Here is an 18,031-nt window from a genome sequence, read left to right on the forward strand (position 1 = left end):
TCTGGTGAGGCTTCAGGTGGGGTGTGATGTGGGCCTAGTTAGGATTTGGATTGTGAGATAAGAGAGGCTATTCTAAAGAAAAGCACAACACAGAACTGTATGACAATCATTTGTGCGTCAGCACTCTTCCATTCTTGTTGAAAATATAATTATTCTTGCCGTAAAGACCTTATACAAGTATGCATCCATGTATACACACATATACACATGTGCTCATGTATAAAATATACGTATATGTAAACACATATGCAAATATGTTTGTGTATATGTTCATTATATCCTATATTATATTGTTTATCTTTCCTTTAGAAATGCCTCTGATATATTTGACTGAATCCTTGAGCACAACTTGTAAAGTGGCTGTTCTATATCATGGCTGTAAAGGCAATGTGGCTGTATTGATTAAGCCGAATAGTAATGGCTCTGACATTATTAGAATAGCCTTATTAAAACGGCTAACTCTTTTGTAGTTCCTTGTTCCTTCAAAGCTTGTTCCCCTTATATTTTTTTTAATGCAATTGTGTGATTTTTGGCACCTACAGACTTTCACAATTGCTACTAACAAGCAGTAAGCTCCTGAAGAGAACAATATCTACCAGCACTCAGACCACCACAGGTGTGTGTACACGTGGGGGAGAAGTTCTTTTTTCCCTTTCATGTACAAGTTAAAAAGCTACTCTGTTATACTGGAATAGACTTCCTTTGAAGGTTGGATATCTATTTCTTGAAAACCAGATGTTCTCTTATTTGAACCTCAAATGGCAAAAAAAAAAGGAAAGAAAAGAAACCAAAGTTCCTGATAATACAACTTAGTGCTATAATTTCAAATTAAGAGAATTGGTTAATTGCATCTGAAGTCTGGTAGAGTAGAGTTCAACTCTAATTTCTGACCATTACTATCTGTGGACTTTGGGAAATTCAAAAACTCCCTGGATCTCAGTTTCCTTACTTGTCCAGTGAAGAGCTGGGATAATTAGATGACATGTGAAGTCCCTTTCAGCTTACGATTTTTGATCCTATGAGCCAATTTGCCTGTGAAGCATGTGGATATAACTAAAAAGGCAAAAAAGAAAGAATTTATTCCTCAAATAAAATTTCCTTGTCTTTCCCCCCATCTCATCAATGAAATACATAAATGTAATAAAAATGGATTTAAGTCATACCAGGACATAGACATCTGTCTCATTCTGTACGTAAAACTAAATGAGAAAGCTACTAATAACAACATGACCTTTAATGATAGCTGATGTTCTAGATGCTCTCTTTTGCACTGGCATTGACCCTGATGAATTCGTAGGTCAACACTTTTAAACATAATTCTCTACTCCATGACCCAAGGTGACATTTAATTTTGCAAAATATTTTTCATCACATTTCATTAATATGTATCATTATGGTATCTGAATGTTATCACTGGGTTCATGGAAGATGGTAGTGACCTATTACGAGGTCTCTACCTTTCATCTTACCAGAATCACCGCAGATTACTAACATTCTCAGAATGACTTCAGCTTTTTCTGATCAAAGTACTAAGCGTGAAAGTTGGAAGGCAAAGATAGGGTTAATTTACAGTGCAAGAGCATGTGGTATTGAAGTCAAGGTAAGAAGGAACACCAGGAAAGGAATGAAGGAAGCTATTTGTTTGTTCAATATACATTTATTAAAGAACTATTATATGAAAAGCATCATGCAAGATGTAGTTGGGCTAAAAAGATAAAGAAAGCAAGGTCGTTGTTTTCTGGTGACAAAAAAAATGAGGAGGAGATTAGATAAATATGTATAGATGCATATGTGTGTGTGTATATATATATATATATATATATATATATATATAATATATATGTACATAAGTATATAAGTAAGGATAAGTACAAAGTTCTTTTGTGTCTTTAGCACATAGTAGGCAATTGACAATGCTAGTTGACTGATATAAAGTTGAAGCATATCAATAAAGCTTCATGAAGCATTTGAATATTTGAAATATTTGAAATCAGCACAAGGAGTGGATATGAATTCAACAAATGGATTTATGTCAGGCAGGGTAGCATTATACATCTAGACAAGAGCATAAGCAAAGTATAGTGTTTAAAAAAACATAATACATATTCATTCAACAGTGAGTTATGTAATTTGTTTTTAGAACATAAAATAAGTGTAGATGCTTATACAAGTTATGGTGAAACTAGCATACTCAGTCAACAGATTTTTTAGTTAGTTTTTTTATTGTTTTATTATCTAGTTGTTTCAAACATTGTCAAAAATTGTTTCCTTAGGTTGCAGATTCCCAAATATTTATTTAAGCAAATGGAGGGAGGATCTCTTTTTCTCTTACCTAATACAGGTAAAGAACAGGAAAAAAAAAGAACAATTAAATCAATTAAATTCAAGGTCAAATGAAAGACTCACAAATGGGAGTTAACTCAGTAGATAAACAATCAATGAGAGGACAAGAAAGGAGTTCTAAAAATCATCAGAACTCAGTGATTAATAACTTTCCAGAAATCAAAATGAAAGATGCATTCTTTTCTTCTCCATCCTTTCTCTTTCCAATAACAGAACACCTGCATTGCCAATTAAAGCCTTTCCAATTCTGAAATAAAACCCTTCTCACTGAGTTGTAGACAAAATGCATATTTTAATGGATTTTAACCACTACTATCCTCTCCAAAACAAAACAAAACAAATTTTAATCAAGATTTTCCACCCTGGAAATCTAATTCCAGAAAAATATGAATAAAACTACAAGACCCACATTTAAACAACAATTTATATGTGATAAAGATCTATAAAGGTATGTTTTTTACAGATAAATATACTTAGAGATAAGTATACTATACTTTTTATACCACTCCAAATGTTTCCTTACAATTCAACTTGTGATATCTTTAAACAATCCTTTAATAGCTCCAGGAGAATGAAATTCAAGTCACTAGAACAAATTCTAACTATGCTTGCTGGTAATCCAGAGCCTTCAGAGGAAAGTACCACTTTAGGTCTAAGAATAATAAACAAAAGTCAATTCTTTCCATATTAGTTGATCCTAGCAGATTACTTTTTGCAATTGCTAGTGGCCACTGGAGAGCAGACAACCCAAGAAAATGGGCAAATTTTCTTCTTGTCTAAGTGTCTGTAGTGGATGCCTCCCTTGAGGCTGGCTAGACAGTAACAGAAGCTGTACCATTTTCAGATTCACCTCCCATTACTTTTCTCATCCTTGCTTTGTCCTCTTCTTCTAATTCCAGGTCAGACACCATAGTCATTGATGTTCTAACTGCAATATGACCTGGATACCAGAGGAGGCAGCTGTTGAGTTTGGCTAAGCAGGATAGGGAGGTAAGGAGCAAGGAGCACTGATGGCTTCAGTAACAGTGGATGTGGGCTGGGTGGTCATGAAGCAAACTTTGGCCTCAGTGGTATCAAGGCAGAGGTAGCTGGATGCCTTATAGGTGGTAGGTATTGGCGGTAACCAAATATTTGTCAATCATCCAATCAATAAACATTTATTAAGTGCCTACTCTAAGCTAAGGTAAAAGATAGTGTCTGCCCTCAAGGAGCTTATAGTCTAGCCTTGGAGAGACAATGTATAAATAATTGTGTGCTAAAAGCTCTACATACATGCACACACACATATACACACACATACACATATGGTGTGTGTGTGTGTGTGTGTGTGTGTGTGTGTGTGTGTGTATATATATATATATATGAATATACATACACATATGTAGCTAGATTCAAACTTTTAGTAATGGGGCAAATTTCACCTGAGCTTAATATACTGAGTTAGAAGACCGTTTATTAATTCATTTACCTAATCATCCTAATTCAATACTGTATATTAAAAAATATGTCAATAGTATCACCTCTTCACTTATCTCACATGAGAGTAACTGTCAGCAACTTATTAAAAAACATTTCAAACCACATTAGGAACATGATATCTATGTGCTCATGAAAGAGATTTTGCAAAGCATGTTGTGTTGACCAAAGAAAATGAAAGGCTTTGTTTTCATAGTAAAGCAAGTGAATTGAAGCATGAATTGTACTCTCTCAAAGTAAAACATTATCTCACTGATATTAAGGATCCATATCCCTACTTTATATAATCATTTTTAATTCTACTGTAAAATGCTCACTGAGTGCTTATGTAGGAATGTCAAATAAAACTTTACTGAAAGGCATATTGGAATAAATAGAACATCTTTCTGTTTGTTCACAATGCATATAAAATATGGTTGTCCTTTCTATTAAATAAATAAAAATTCCTTGTTAGTTCCTCACAATGTGTTAGAGCCAATCTAGTAGAGCTGAAGCAATGTGCAGGGCCAATTATTCTGAATTAGAGGTTTCATGAAAACTTGTCTAATCTCCCTGTGCCACAATAATAATATGCTATAAATTGTGGTAAAACAGAAATTAGTCTCTGAGGTTTTGGCCAAGAAACAATTCACTGACCTCATCGGTTCTACATTGAAACAAAGTCTCATAATCTAAGAACATCATTTCTTATATGGACACTATTTCTCATATTGAAAAAATAATGAGGGCTTAGACCAAAACAATTAAAAGCATTTCTCTGGAAAACAGAATTTGATGTCACTCGCATCTAATAAGAAACTGAACTAGAACTGGTATCAGAAGATATAATCAGGCTAATTTGCCTTGAATTTTCTTAGCATAATAAGAAATGGTTGAATTAGATTTTTCTGTCTCCTGGATTATCCTATCTGTATCATATGGGTTCCACAAAATTCACTTGAGGTATGAGACCATGATCTCAATGTTGACAGTCATTAGAATGTGTTGCAAAATCATTGAGTTTAAATTCAAGAGATCAGAGTTTGAACCCTTCTGCTTCTGATACTAATCTTTGTATGATATTGGCTAAGTCCCAAAATCTCTCTGAGCCTATGTCATTTTCCATTTTAGGTCTGGATTTGTGATTTAATTGGTGTATGACTTTCAAGTGAGAGAGCAAATCTATAATTTATAATTGTAGAGCATTTTCTGAAGTGTAGAGAAGACAAATGACCTGCCCATATCCACACAATTCATACACAATGAGAGGAAGTAATCAAATCCATACCCATGTGTTCCTAATTCAAAGACAGATCTCCAAGAATTACATCATGCTGCCTCTTCTTTATCCATAAAACCAACCTAATACACTTTTTGCTTCATTCAAAATTTAGTTAGAAGATCACTTGTGGTGATATGTAGCATAATTTATAAATTCTAAATAATTACGTAAATGTGGACTCTCAATAATATTTAAAAAAGGAAAGTAGAATATAGTTGAAGAATGTTTTCTAGGAATTAATAAGTCTGATTCTTCTTGGTATCTAAGTTATTCTTTGATACTTTTAGGCAGTTATAGCGATGCCTTGATCTCAGGGTAAAGCAGTAGCAACCTGAGGAGAGAAAATAGTGGGTAATGAGAGAATAGAAAAGAAAGATTTTCCAGTATCAGTGAAGTCCAAGTGGAAGTTAGCTAGGAAATATTTGTAGCTGCTCCATTCAATAAAGATTACTTCAAGGAATTCTTAGGAATTCAGGACTAAGGAAAGAAAGGGGCAAAGAATTGGGAATTAGCCAGCAGCAAGGAAGAGGAGAGGGAGAATGTCAGAAGGTCAAATAAAAGGATACAAGAATGCATTACACTGCATGTTGGAAAAAAAACTGGAATATAATAAGGAAGTAAGCAGGAGTAATGGAGAGAAATGCAATGAATCAAGGGACAAACATTTAGATCTGGTACTACTCATTTTCCTATTTCTTCTCTACCCCTTTATCTGTTTTATATTTGAAAAACATAACAAAAGCTTAGAAGTTGTATTGCCTATAAATAAGCAAAAAGTAGTTGAAGTAATGAGTTATAGCACTCATGCAAGATGATCCTGTCAGCATTTTTGCATGATTGTAAAGAGATATCAATAAATGGATGTGACAAAGAGTCAGTGTGATGGCATTTCAGTAGTGATTTATTCCATTCAGTGATAAGAGTGGTAATATTTTAATTATTTAATTTTGGATTTAACTAAATTTTGTTAAATAAGCATTTATTTTCTTATCCTCCTGTCTCACACCCATGCACAGGCCATTTGTCTGCTTGAAAAAACAAATGACTAGATAAGTAGATTGATATATAAACAAACAAATACAAAATAAGTATACATATATATATATACATATATATATATATATATGTATATATATATATATACATATATATATATATATGTATATATATACATATATATATATATATGTATATATATATATATATTACATATATATATATGTATATATATACATATATATATATATATGTATATATATATATATATACATATATATATATATGTATATATATACATATATATATATATGTATATATATATATATATACATATATATATATATGTGTATATATATATATATATATATATATATATATATTATATATATATATATATATATATATATATAAAGTGGCCTTCTGTAACAAATGTGCATAGGCAAGCAAAACAAATTCCCGTATTGGCCATGTCCAAAAATAAGTGTCTCCTTCTGCATATTAATTCCACCACCTGTCTGGCAGGCAGTTGCTAGTATTCTTTATAATTTGTCTTCTGGAATAATGGTTGATTGTTGCATTGATCAGAGTTCATTAGTCCACATATATCAAGATCATACCCACAAAATTTCCCTGGAACCAGATTAAAATGCAGATGTTTCTATTTGAGTTTGACAACATTTTTGGTTTTAAAAATTATCCATTTTTAGAATGTTAATGTTGTAGGACATATTTTTCTCCAATTTTTGTACAATTCACTCTGCAACAATACATGTGTCTCCCTGGTTTTCTCTGAAACAGTCCCTTACATCAGACATATTAAGTGTATGGGACAGAGGCAACAGCCAACCAACTAAACTAGATTATAATGTAATAGGGAATTATTAACAAAATAAATAAAATGTAATAAAATATAGATAACATGTTTCAAAACTAAGTCAATATGTAACCTACAGGGATCCTTACGTATGGATTAGCCAGCATTTCTTTTTTTTTTTAGTTTGATGTCACTGAGCAATATAATTTCTTATAATACAATAAATATAATACATTAAACATAAATGGTTGACATGTATGAACAGACATTCCTCAAGCTATATATAATATATGTACATACATATACACATATACACATATGCATATGTACACATATATATGAATTATATTTACATACTATAAGTTTATGTACACATATAGATATATACTTACACACAACTATCATCTATTAATGTGAATGATTATAATCACATATATATGACATCTGTGTAGCAGTTTATTAATTTTAAAGACATTTAGAATTCTACTTACAAGATATTTAAAACCAGAGAAAATCACAAAGGAATAGACATGGTACTATTAGGGAAAAAGAGAGGAAAAAGAGAAAGAAGTTAAGAGAAAAGGAGAGAAACAGGAAAAGAGAGAAAGAGGGGAAGGAAGGAAGGAAGGAAGGAAGGAAGGAAGGAAGGAAGGAAGGAAGGAAGGAAGGAAGGAAGGAAGGAAGGAAGGAAGGAAGGAAGGAAGAAGGAAGGAAGGAAGGAAGGAAGGAAGGAAGGAAGGAAGGAAGGAAGGAGAGAACTGAAAAGATATAAGCAATTAGTAATCTGTATGTTAATTTTCTCATGTCTACTGAATATTTAAAACAATACTCTATTTCTTATCAATTATATACTTGATGAAAGCATGAGAGGGTGATAAATATAAACTTTATATTGTTTGATGTTATAACTATAATGATATGACCCCAATATGAAGTCACTTAGACTAACATCCATAAAGTATATAGGAAAGGACAGACAAAGCTTGTATTTTTCCACTGTTCTGACCTATGTTACCTCTGTGTCATGCAGATAGTGCATATAGCTTGGATTTTCTGAAACTCTTGACTGGCTGCAGCTTCTGAGTGTTTCTTGCCTCTACCTTAGATAGTTAACTTAGATCCTTCCTCAGTTTCTGCTCCTGAAAAAGAAATTCCTCCTGCTTGAAGTTCATCCAAGTCTGGTATCAATAAGGGACCGCTAAGAGCATCTCTACCACATCTGGGTCTAATTAAGAATGCCACCTCCCATACCTGGCACCAGATATCTGTTTTCAACCAACCTCATTTTAAGATATATATAGTTTTGGCACTGGAACACCAAGTTTAAGTGTGTTTTCTCCCCAACACTTTTCCATCTCGCTGAATGTTTCTTTCATTGGTGGATGAACCTCTGTATGTTTACATTGCCATAGTGTGTGTGTATACTTGTGTGTGTGTGTTTATACTGTTGTTCACCTTCTTAGTGCATTATATAAACAAAGCTCTTGTTTGGATCAATCAACTTCCTCTGTAGCAATTTCCTGTAAATTCTCAAACCCTGGTCATGATTTTATAGTGAGCTGTAAGGTCAAATAAAGCAGAATAGAAGTATATCTAGACAGATGATTAAAAGCACCAACAATATCATTTATTTCAACACAATACATATAATACATTAAACATAAATGCTTGAAATGTATGAAGAGACATTTTTCAAGATATATATATATATGTATATATACACATATGTACTTTATACATACCTTGTGCATTTATATGTAAATACATATATGTATATGGTTACATGCCATTGTCTATCATCTATCTATTGTGCAAATAAGTATATATGGCCATACATCTCAATAAGAGGTAAAGGCAACATTTGAACCATATAATAGGGCAAAAAATCTCAATAACAAATAAAGAAAATCAATGATATCAAAATTGATCCTTTACTGCTTATAATGCAATAAAAATAGTAGGCATTTGGAAAGCAAAACTGAATGATTTAAATGGATGTTTAATGATGTAATCATAAATAAAGAGTGGGTCAAAGGACAACTCACAGAGGCAATTAATAATTAAATGACAACAATGATAATGATGAAACACAATACCAAATTTCTGGTGTGTAGCTTAAGTAGTTTTGGGAGATAAGGTGCAAAATATATCTTTAGGAACATATATTAACAAATTAGAAGAAGTTAATAAATTTGACACGTACTTTAAAACCAATAATTCCCCATAATGAGAAAACCCAAAATCAACAGAAAGAGGGAATCTTGAAAAATTAGAGTAGAAATACATGAATTGGAAACCAAAAAGAATATAAAAATTATAAATAAAACTCAAAACTGGTCCTTTGAGAAGACTACCAAAATTGATAAGCTCTTCGCAAACTTGATTAAAAGGAAAAGGGCCAGAAATAAAATCAACAAAATAGCAAATGAGCAATGTGAAATTACAACAAAATGCAAAGTAATAAAAAGAATGATCAGAATCTACTACAGATAGTTATATGTCAACAAAATTAAGGGCAAGAAAAAAAGAGGATCAACTTGAAAAAAATATCCAAACTAAAAGAATTTCTAATAGAAAATCTTAAATAATTCAATCTATATAAAGGAAATGGAACTATGGAGATGAGGTTAGGGTGGATTGAGGAGGGAAAATAAAATCTCTGGATCCTCATGGATTATAGCAAAATTCTATCAATCATTCAAAGCATAATTAATTTCAACTCTACATGAATCATGTAAAAAATGAGGGAAAGAAAACACTCTACCAATATTTTTTAAACAACTGTGATCACAATGTCCCTGAATCATGGAAGAATAAAATAAAGTATTATAGACTAATCTATTTAATTAATTAAAAATATGTTATATTGTCAGACTACAAAAAACTTATCTAAGAAATCATTCTTTTGATCAAATTAGATTTATACCATGGATTCTAGGATAGTGCAACATTAGGAAAACAACTGACATGTATTCAAAATTGCACTATTTTCTCTAAAAACAAAAGTAAATATCTGATGCAATGGGGATACACTAAAACCTTGTAAAATAAAATACAAAAGTAAACCAAAGATGTACACTATCCACACCATTACTGGATATATCTGTAGAAGGGCTTGCAATCACAGTAAGATAAAACAGAAAGTAAGATTGTAAATATATGAAAAAGAAGATAGGAACAAAACTGTTGCTATTTCTTGATTATATAGAATCAGCAAAGAAACAATGTAAGAAAATTAACAATTGGAACAATTTCAGGCTAAACAAGAAACCTACAAAGTCGTAATGAAACCCAAAAGGAAATGATGGAAAGGAAAATCCTCCAAATGCTTAAAGTATCTGAGATTTCATCTACCAAGATAGCCCCAACACATCTACGAGAACCACTAAAAATTTCTTATTGGATAAAAGAAGACAAATAAGTTGAGAAATATAAATGCTCGTGGTTGGTCTGTAGCAATGCTATAAAATGGCAATGTTACCAATTCATTTTCCAGAATTGGAGCCATAATGATAAAATTATTGTATAGCTCAAAGCAAAGTAATAGAATTTATCTGGAGGAATAAAAAGTCAAGAAACTCAAGAGAAATAATGGGGAGGTGGGGAGGAACACTAATGAAAGGGGCTTTGGAGTATCAGGTCTTAAACTACTAAAAAGTAGCAACATTTAAATAATTTAAGACTAATCAAAGAGCCACTAGTTAGTGATATGTTAGACAGAGTGCTGGACCTGGAGTCAGGAAGACGTGAGTTCAAATCCAACCTCAGACACTTACTAGCTGTGTGACCCTGGGCAAGTCACTCAACCCTGTTTGTCTTAGTTTCCCCACCTGTAAAATGAACTGATAAAGGAAATGGCAGACCACTCCAGTATCTTGGCGGAGAAAAACCGACATGACTGAAATGACTCAGCAACAACAGTAAATTTTTTAAAAGTTTATTAATTTTTTTAAAAATTACATAAAGATGACTTAGAAGTAATAGAACATGTGACTCTCATCTTCGGTAAATCCAATTCGGTTTATACAAGGTGAGTAAACCCTCCATATCTGATTTAAAAGAGCTGGCAAAACTGGAAAATACTCTGACAGAAATTGGATTTAGACAAACAACTTGTGCTTAACATCATAGCAAATTCCAAATGAATTCATGATGCAAACATAAAATTTTATAATATAAAAGTATTTGAAGGACAGTGGAACAAGATAGCTCATAACTATGGCAAAGGAGAGAATTTTAACTTAAACAATGAATATAAAGAAAAGATATAAAGATATAAAAGAGATTTAAAGAACATTTTTGATTACATAAAATTCTAAAGCTTAAGAAGGTGCAATACAAATGTAGTTCATTTAATCTAGGGAAAAAAAAATCATGACCATGATAAGAACTATAGAAACTTTCTGAATAAAAATGCAAACAGTTTTTCTCTGAGCTATATTTGTTCTGCAATGCAGAGAGACATCTTTCATAAAGATATTGCAGGTTCCATATTCCTTTTGTTAAGAAAGGGAGAGACATGGTGATGAGGATAATGAAAATGGGGATGATTGATGATGATTTGGCAGATAATATCCAAGCCAAATTAATTCACTATTCTGAAAACATTGTAGTTTTACATTACGAAACTTGATACTCTGGTTTTTAGAGTCATATTTTAAGAATGTATTATAAATATTCTATAATCTTTCTTCTCCTGTGTGAAGAATGTCCATCTTAAGTGTTTTGACAGATAGATCTTTTTAGATAACATTTTTCAGGGTTTATTTGAATTTTTTGAAATATACTTCCTTTGAACACCAGATGATAAGTACCTTGCACTGCAAAAAATGAATGTATTTTTTCAACTTCTGTGGTTTTGGCTCAGATATAAAGAAATTATTGTCAAGGTTAATTATTCTATTCAAAATCAATTCCTTCCTGAAGACATTCCAAAATGTTTCAGAAGTACCAATTCATTTGCCAGAAGAATTGTGTTATATGCAAAAAAAACTGGGAGATCAAAGAAAGCAGAGATCTCAACCTCTTGAAATTTGACAGAAACATAAACATTTCAGAAGGTAAACTTTTTAAATGAAACATTTTGAAATGAACTTGAAAGTCCCTGGAGAAAATTAATTCCAAATAACTTAAGACTTATTCTTTCATAAAATGCCACAGGGATGCTAAAAGCAAACTGAGCATCAATCTAGTCATTTCATTTTGCTGTTAAAAAAGTATGACGATATTTAATATTTTTCATTTATCCTCACCATATCTAGAACTAGGGCAGGGACCTTGTAACTTTACTCCCAATTGGAAAATTTAGAGTTCCCAATAGGAATTCCAAAAGAAACTTGGAAAGCTTAGACATGCTAATAGAAACTCTCCAGATGTTTCCCCACCCCTCTACACAAACACAGTAGTTCTTGTTTTGAGTGTTTTCTTCCCTTTGAAGTCAGGAAATTTAGAGTGTAGATAGCATTATACACAGTTTCCCAGGATCCCTCCAAAACAGAGTACTGACCTTATCTTTGGGTGCACTTCCTATCCAAAGCAGGTATACCTCATCCTGTAGCAGGAGCAAGACTTTTATCATTGCTAAAATCTTTCAGTTTCTGGAAACACCCCTCTTTTGTAGCCACATGCCAGTTGATACATTCCATACCTAGTACCTCACTTGGCCCAGCACAGAAATTGTCAGTTACAGCTCTTATATGCATACAATTTAATTCTTACTAGATTTATTTTTATTTACAATTCATATGCCTACAACTACTTCCATTTCTCCTTCTTACACACACACACACACACACAAATGAGACTTCCTCAAAAAGGTGGATCAAAAAGCAAACCATCTTCAGATTCTCTAGAAAATAATATATGTGTCATTTCCAGGGGGTAGAGCCAAGATGGCAGAATAAAAGAAGCAGATGGGCTCTCCTAACATTACCCTTGAAACAACTTTACATAACAGCTCAAATCAAATTCTGGAGGAACAGAGCCAACAAAAGTTTTGTGTAAGAATTTTTTTCCAGCCTAAAACAATTTAGGAAGTTAGAAGAAGAGGTCTATAATAGTGGATGAGACTATGTGGCAACCATACCAGTGGTGAGGCTTGGAGGCAACAACAGCAACAGTAGCAGCTTTGGGAGTTCTCAAATCAGAGTAATTAAGGGAATAAGGCAACAGGTCAGAAAGGGACTGAATGAGATTACTATGTTAGCACTGGGTATATAACAGAACACTTTTATACATTAAATGTCAAGAAATTATAAAGGAAAACTGTACTAACATCTTAGAACCAGATGGAAAAATATAATTTTAAAGTCCACACTTCCTGAAAGACATCCCACAGTGAAAACTCTCAGGAATATTATGAACAAATTTCAGTGCTCTGAGGACAAAAGAAAATACTTCAACCAGCTGAAAATAAACCATTCAAATATCATGGAGCCATAATCAGGATCAAAGAAGATTTACCAGCTAACATGTTAAAAGAAAGGAGATCTTGGGATATGATATCCCAGAAGGCAAAGTGACTTGAATTATCACAATAAATAACCTACCTAGCAAAACTGAGTATAATCCCTTAGGAGAGAAATGAGTATTTATTGATATAGAGAACTTTCAAGCATTCCTGATTAAAAACAACTACAACACAGCTGAATAGAAAATTTGACTTTCAGATATGACACAAGAGAAGAACAAAAAGGGAAATATAAAAGAGAAATAATAAGGGACTCAGTAAGGTTAAATTGTTTAAATTCCTATATGGAAAAATAATACATGTAACTCCTAAGAACCGTATCATTATTAGGACAGTTAGAAGAAGGCTACATAGAAAGTGGACATGGGTGTGAGTCAATTATGTGGGAATTATCTCAAAAAAAAATGGATGGATGAGAAAGCAGAATGCCCTGGGCAAGGAGAAATGGAGAGGAAGAATAAGGAAAATTATCTCACATTAAGAAAGGAATGCAGGGGTAGCTAGGTGGTGCAGTGGATAGAGCACTAGCCCTGAAGTCAGGAGAACGTGATTTCAAATCCGACCTCAGACCAAACACTTGACATTTACTAGCTGTGTGACCCTGGGCAAGTCACTTAACCCCAATTGCCTAAAAACAAGAAACAACAAAAAGAAAGGAATACAAGGAAGAGGTTTTACAGTTGAGGGGGGGAAGTTGTGGGGGAGGAGGAGAAGGCATAACTTGAACCTCAAACTTATATGGACTAATTTGAAGAGGGAAGAATATATAAACACAATCAATTGGACATAGAAATGTATTTTGTCCAACAGGGAAATAATAGAGGAAGGGGAAAAGTGAAAGGGGAGTTAATTTTTTTTAAAGGTAGATTAAGAGAGGGAGTGGTTAAAAGTAAAACATATTTTATGAGGAGGAAAAGAGTAAAAAGGAGAGAGTGGGGAAAGAGAGAGAGAGAGAGAGAGAGAGAGAGAGAGAGAGAGAGAGAGAGAGAGAGAGAGAGAGAGAGAGAGAGAAAGGACAAAACAGAGAAAATCAGATGGAAAGAAATGCAGAATTAGTAACCATAACTATAAATGGAATAAATTAACCCCCCCCAAAATAGAAGCAGATAGCTGAGTGGGTTAATAACCAGAATCTGACAGTATAATGTTTACAAGAAACACACTTGAATCAGAGACACAAACAGAGTTAAAATAAAGAACTGTAACAGAATCTACTATGCTTCAACTGATATTATAAAAGCAAGAATAATAATAATAATCTCAGACAAAATAAAAGCAAATATAGACCTAATTAAAAGAGATATCAGGGAAACTGTATCTTGCCAGAATGCACCAAAGACAATGAAGCAATATCAATGCAAAATACATATGCACCAAATGGTATAGCAGGCAGACTCTTAAAGGAAGTGTTAAATAATTACAAGAGGGAAAATTATACCAGTGGGGAACTTCAACTTTTCCCTCATAGAGCTACAAAATTCTACTGTAAAATACATAAGAACAAAGTTACGGAGATAAATATAATTTTTAAAAAGCTAGATATGATAGACCTGTGAAGAAAATTGAAAGGGAATAAAAAATAGTAATCCTTTTTTTTAACTGTATACGGCACCTTTATAAAATTTAATTATGTATTAGATCATAAAAACTTGACAAACCTCCTTTCAGACCATAATGCAATGAAAATTACATTCAATAAAAGTCTGTGGAAACCTAGATAAAAATTAATTGGAAACTGAATAATCTAATCATAAATAATGAGTGGATCAAAAACATAAATCATAGAAACAATGAATAACTTCATTAAAGAGAATGGCAAGAATGAGACAACATATCAAAATCTGTAGAATGTGGCCAAAGCAGTACTTGGGGAAAATGTATATCTTTAAACATGTACATCTATAACAATGAGAAAGAACAGATGAATGAATTGGACATGCAAGTAAACATAACTAGAAAAAGAACAAACTAAAATTCCCCAATTAAACACCAAGTTGGAAATCCTGACAATCAAAAGAGAGATGAACAAAATTGAAAGTAAAAAGATCATTGAACTATTAAATAAAACTAAGGGCTAATTTTTATTAAAATAAAATAAAACATTGATTAATTTGATTAAAAGAAAAGAAAGATGAAAACTAAATTACAATATTGAAAATGAAAAGGGTGAATATATCATTATTGAAGAAGAAATCTAAGCAATTATTAATAATTTGCCCAAATATATGCCAGTAAAACTGACAATCAAATTAAAATGGATGAATATTCACAAATATATAAATTATTCAAATTAATAGATAAGGAAATAGCAAATATAAATATACCCCATGAAAAGAAAATGAACAATCCATAAATGAGCTCCCTAGTGAAAATTCACCAGAACCAATTGGATTCACAAGTGAATTATACAAAACATTTAAGAAACAATTAATCCCAATACTATATAAACTATTTGGAGAAAAAAAAAAACAATAAAGGAGTGCTTCCCAATTCTTTTTATAACACAAATATGGTTTTGATAACTAAACCAAGGAGAGCTAAAATAAAGAAAGAAAACTATGTACAATTTCCTTAATGAATATTAATGAAAGGTTTAAATAAATTACTAACAAGGAGATTACATCAACTTGCCACAAAGATCATATACTATGACTAGGCGGGATTCATACCAGGAGTACAGCGCTGGTTCAATACTAGGAAAATTATCAGTATAATTGACCATATCAAAACCGTAACAAAAACAACAAAAACTATATTATATTCTCAATTGGTGCAGAAAAGCTCTTGAGAAAATACAACACTCATTCCTATTAAAAACACTAGGTAGCCTAGAAATCAATGGAGCCTTAATTAAAATGATAAGTAGTATCTATCTAAAATCAAAAGCATGCATTATATGTAATGGAAATAAACTTGAAGCTTTCCCAATAAGAACAAGAGTGAAGCAAGAATGACCACTATCACTATCATTCACTATTGTATTAGAAATGCTAGCTACAGCAATGAGACAAGAAAAAACAAACTGAAGGAATAAAAATAGGCAAGGAGGAAACAAAAGTATCATTCTTTGCTGATGGTAGCATACTATACTTAGAGAATTCTAGGGAGTCAGCTAAAAACTCTAGTTGAAACAAATATAAACTTCAACAAAGTTGCAGGATATAAAATAAGCCCACATAAGTTGTGAGCAAAATCCAGCAGGAAGAGATAGAAATAAAAATTTCTATTTAAAATAACTGCAGACAATATAAAATGTTCGGGAGTCTACCTGCAAAGAAAAACTCAGGGACTTTATGAAAACAATTACAAAACATTTTTTTTTGGCACAAATAATGACAGATCTAAACAATTGAAGAAATAGGTTCTTTTTATACAGTCATACTACTAAAAATATTTTCTAGAGCTAGAAAAAATAACAAAATTCATCTAGAAAACCAAAAGGTCAAGAATATCAAGGGAATCAATGAAAAAAAAATGTGAAGGAAGGCAGCCTAGCAGCACCAGACTTCAAACTGTATTACAAAGTGTTAATCATCAAAACAGTCTGTTACTGGCTAAGAAATAAAGTGGTGACCGCTGGAATAAATTAAGTACCCAATATACAGTAGTAAAGGACCACAGTAATCTAGTGTTTGATAAACCCCAAGATCCAAGTTTTGGGGGTAAGAACTCATCATTTGACAAAAATTCCTTGGTAAACTGGAAAGCAGTTTTGGGGAAAAAAGTAGCATAGACCAATATCTCATGCTGTATAAAAAATAGTCATAATGGATAAATGGTTTAGACATAAAGGGCAATAAATTCGGGGAGCCTGGAAAAATCTACCTGTCAGACCTATAACAGAAGGGTTTAAGACCAAACAAAAGATAGAAAGGATCACAAAAAGTAAAATCAATACTTTTGATTGCATGAAATTAAAAAAAGTTGTTCCACAAATGAAATTAATGCACCACAATTGAAAGTAAAACAGGAAACTGGAAAAATAGTTTTATATCAAGTTCCTCTAATAAAGGCCTCATTTTTCACATGTATAGAGAATGGAACCAAATTTATTTAAAAAAAAGAAAAGAAAAAGAAAAAGATAAGAACATTCCCCAGTTGATAAATGGTCAAATGATATGAATAGACAATTTTCACAAGAAGAAATCAAAGCTATAGTCACATTAAAATGCTCTAAATCACTACTGATAAGAGAAAGGCAAATTAAAGCAACTCTGAGGTACCACCTTGCACCTATCAGATTAGCTTACATGACAGAAGAGAGAAAAGAAAAATGTTGCTGGGAAAAATGGGACACTAAGGTATTATTGGTGGAGTTGTGAACTGATCTAACCATTTTGGAGAACAATTTGGAACCATGCCCAAAGGACTATCAAATTGTGCGTACACTTTCATCCAGCAATATCATTACTTTATCTGTATCCCAAAGAGATAAGAAAAGGGAAAATGACCTATTTGTATATTAAAAAAATATATTTATAGCAGCTCTTTTTGTGGTGGTAAAGAATTGGAAATTAGGGAGAAGCCCATTAATTTGAAGAGGGACTGAACAAGATGTTGTACATAAATATAGTGGAATACTCTTGTGCTATAAGAAATGACAAACAGGTGGATTTCAGAAAAACCTAGAAAGATTTACATGAACTGATGCAAAGTTAACTGAGCAGAA

The sequence above is a fragment of the Phascolarctos cinereus genome, unplaced genomic scaffold (genome assembly GCF_003287225.1).
Source record: "Phascolarctos cinereus isolate Bilbo 61053 unplaced genomic scaffold, phaCin_HiC Scaffold_7;HRSCAF=346, whole genome shotgun sequence".
NCBI lineage: Eukaryota > Metazoa > Chordata > Mammalia > Diprotodontia > Phascolarctidae > Phascolarctos > Phascolarctos cinereus.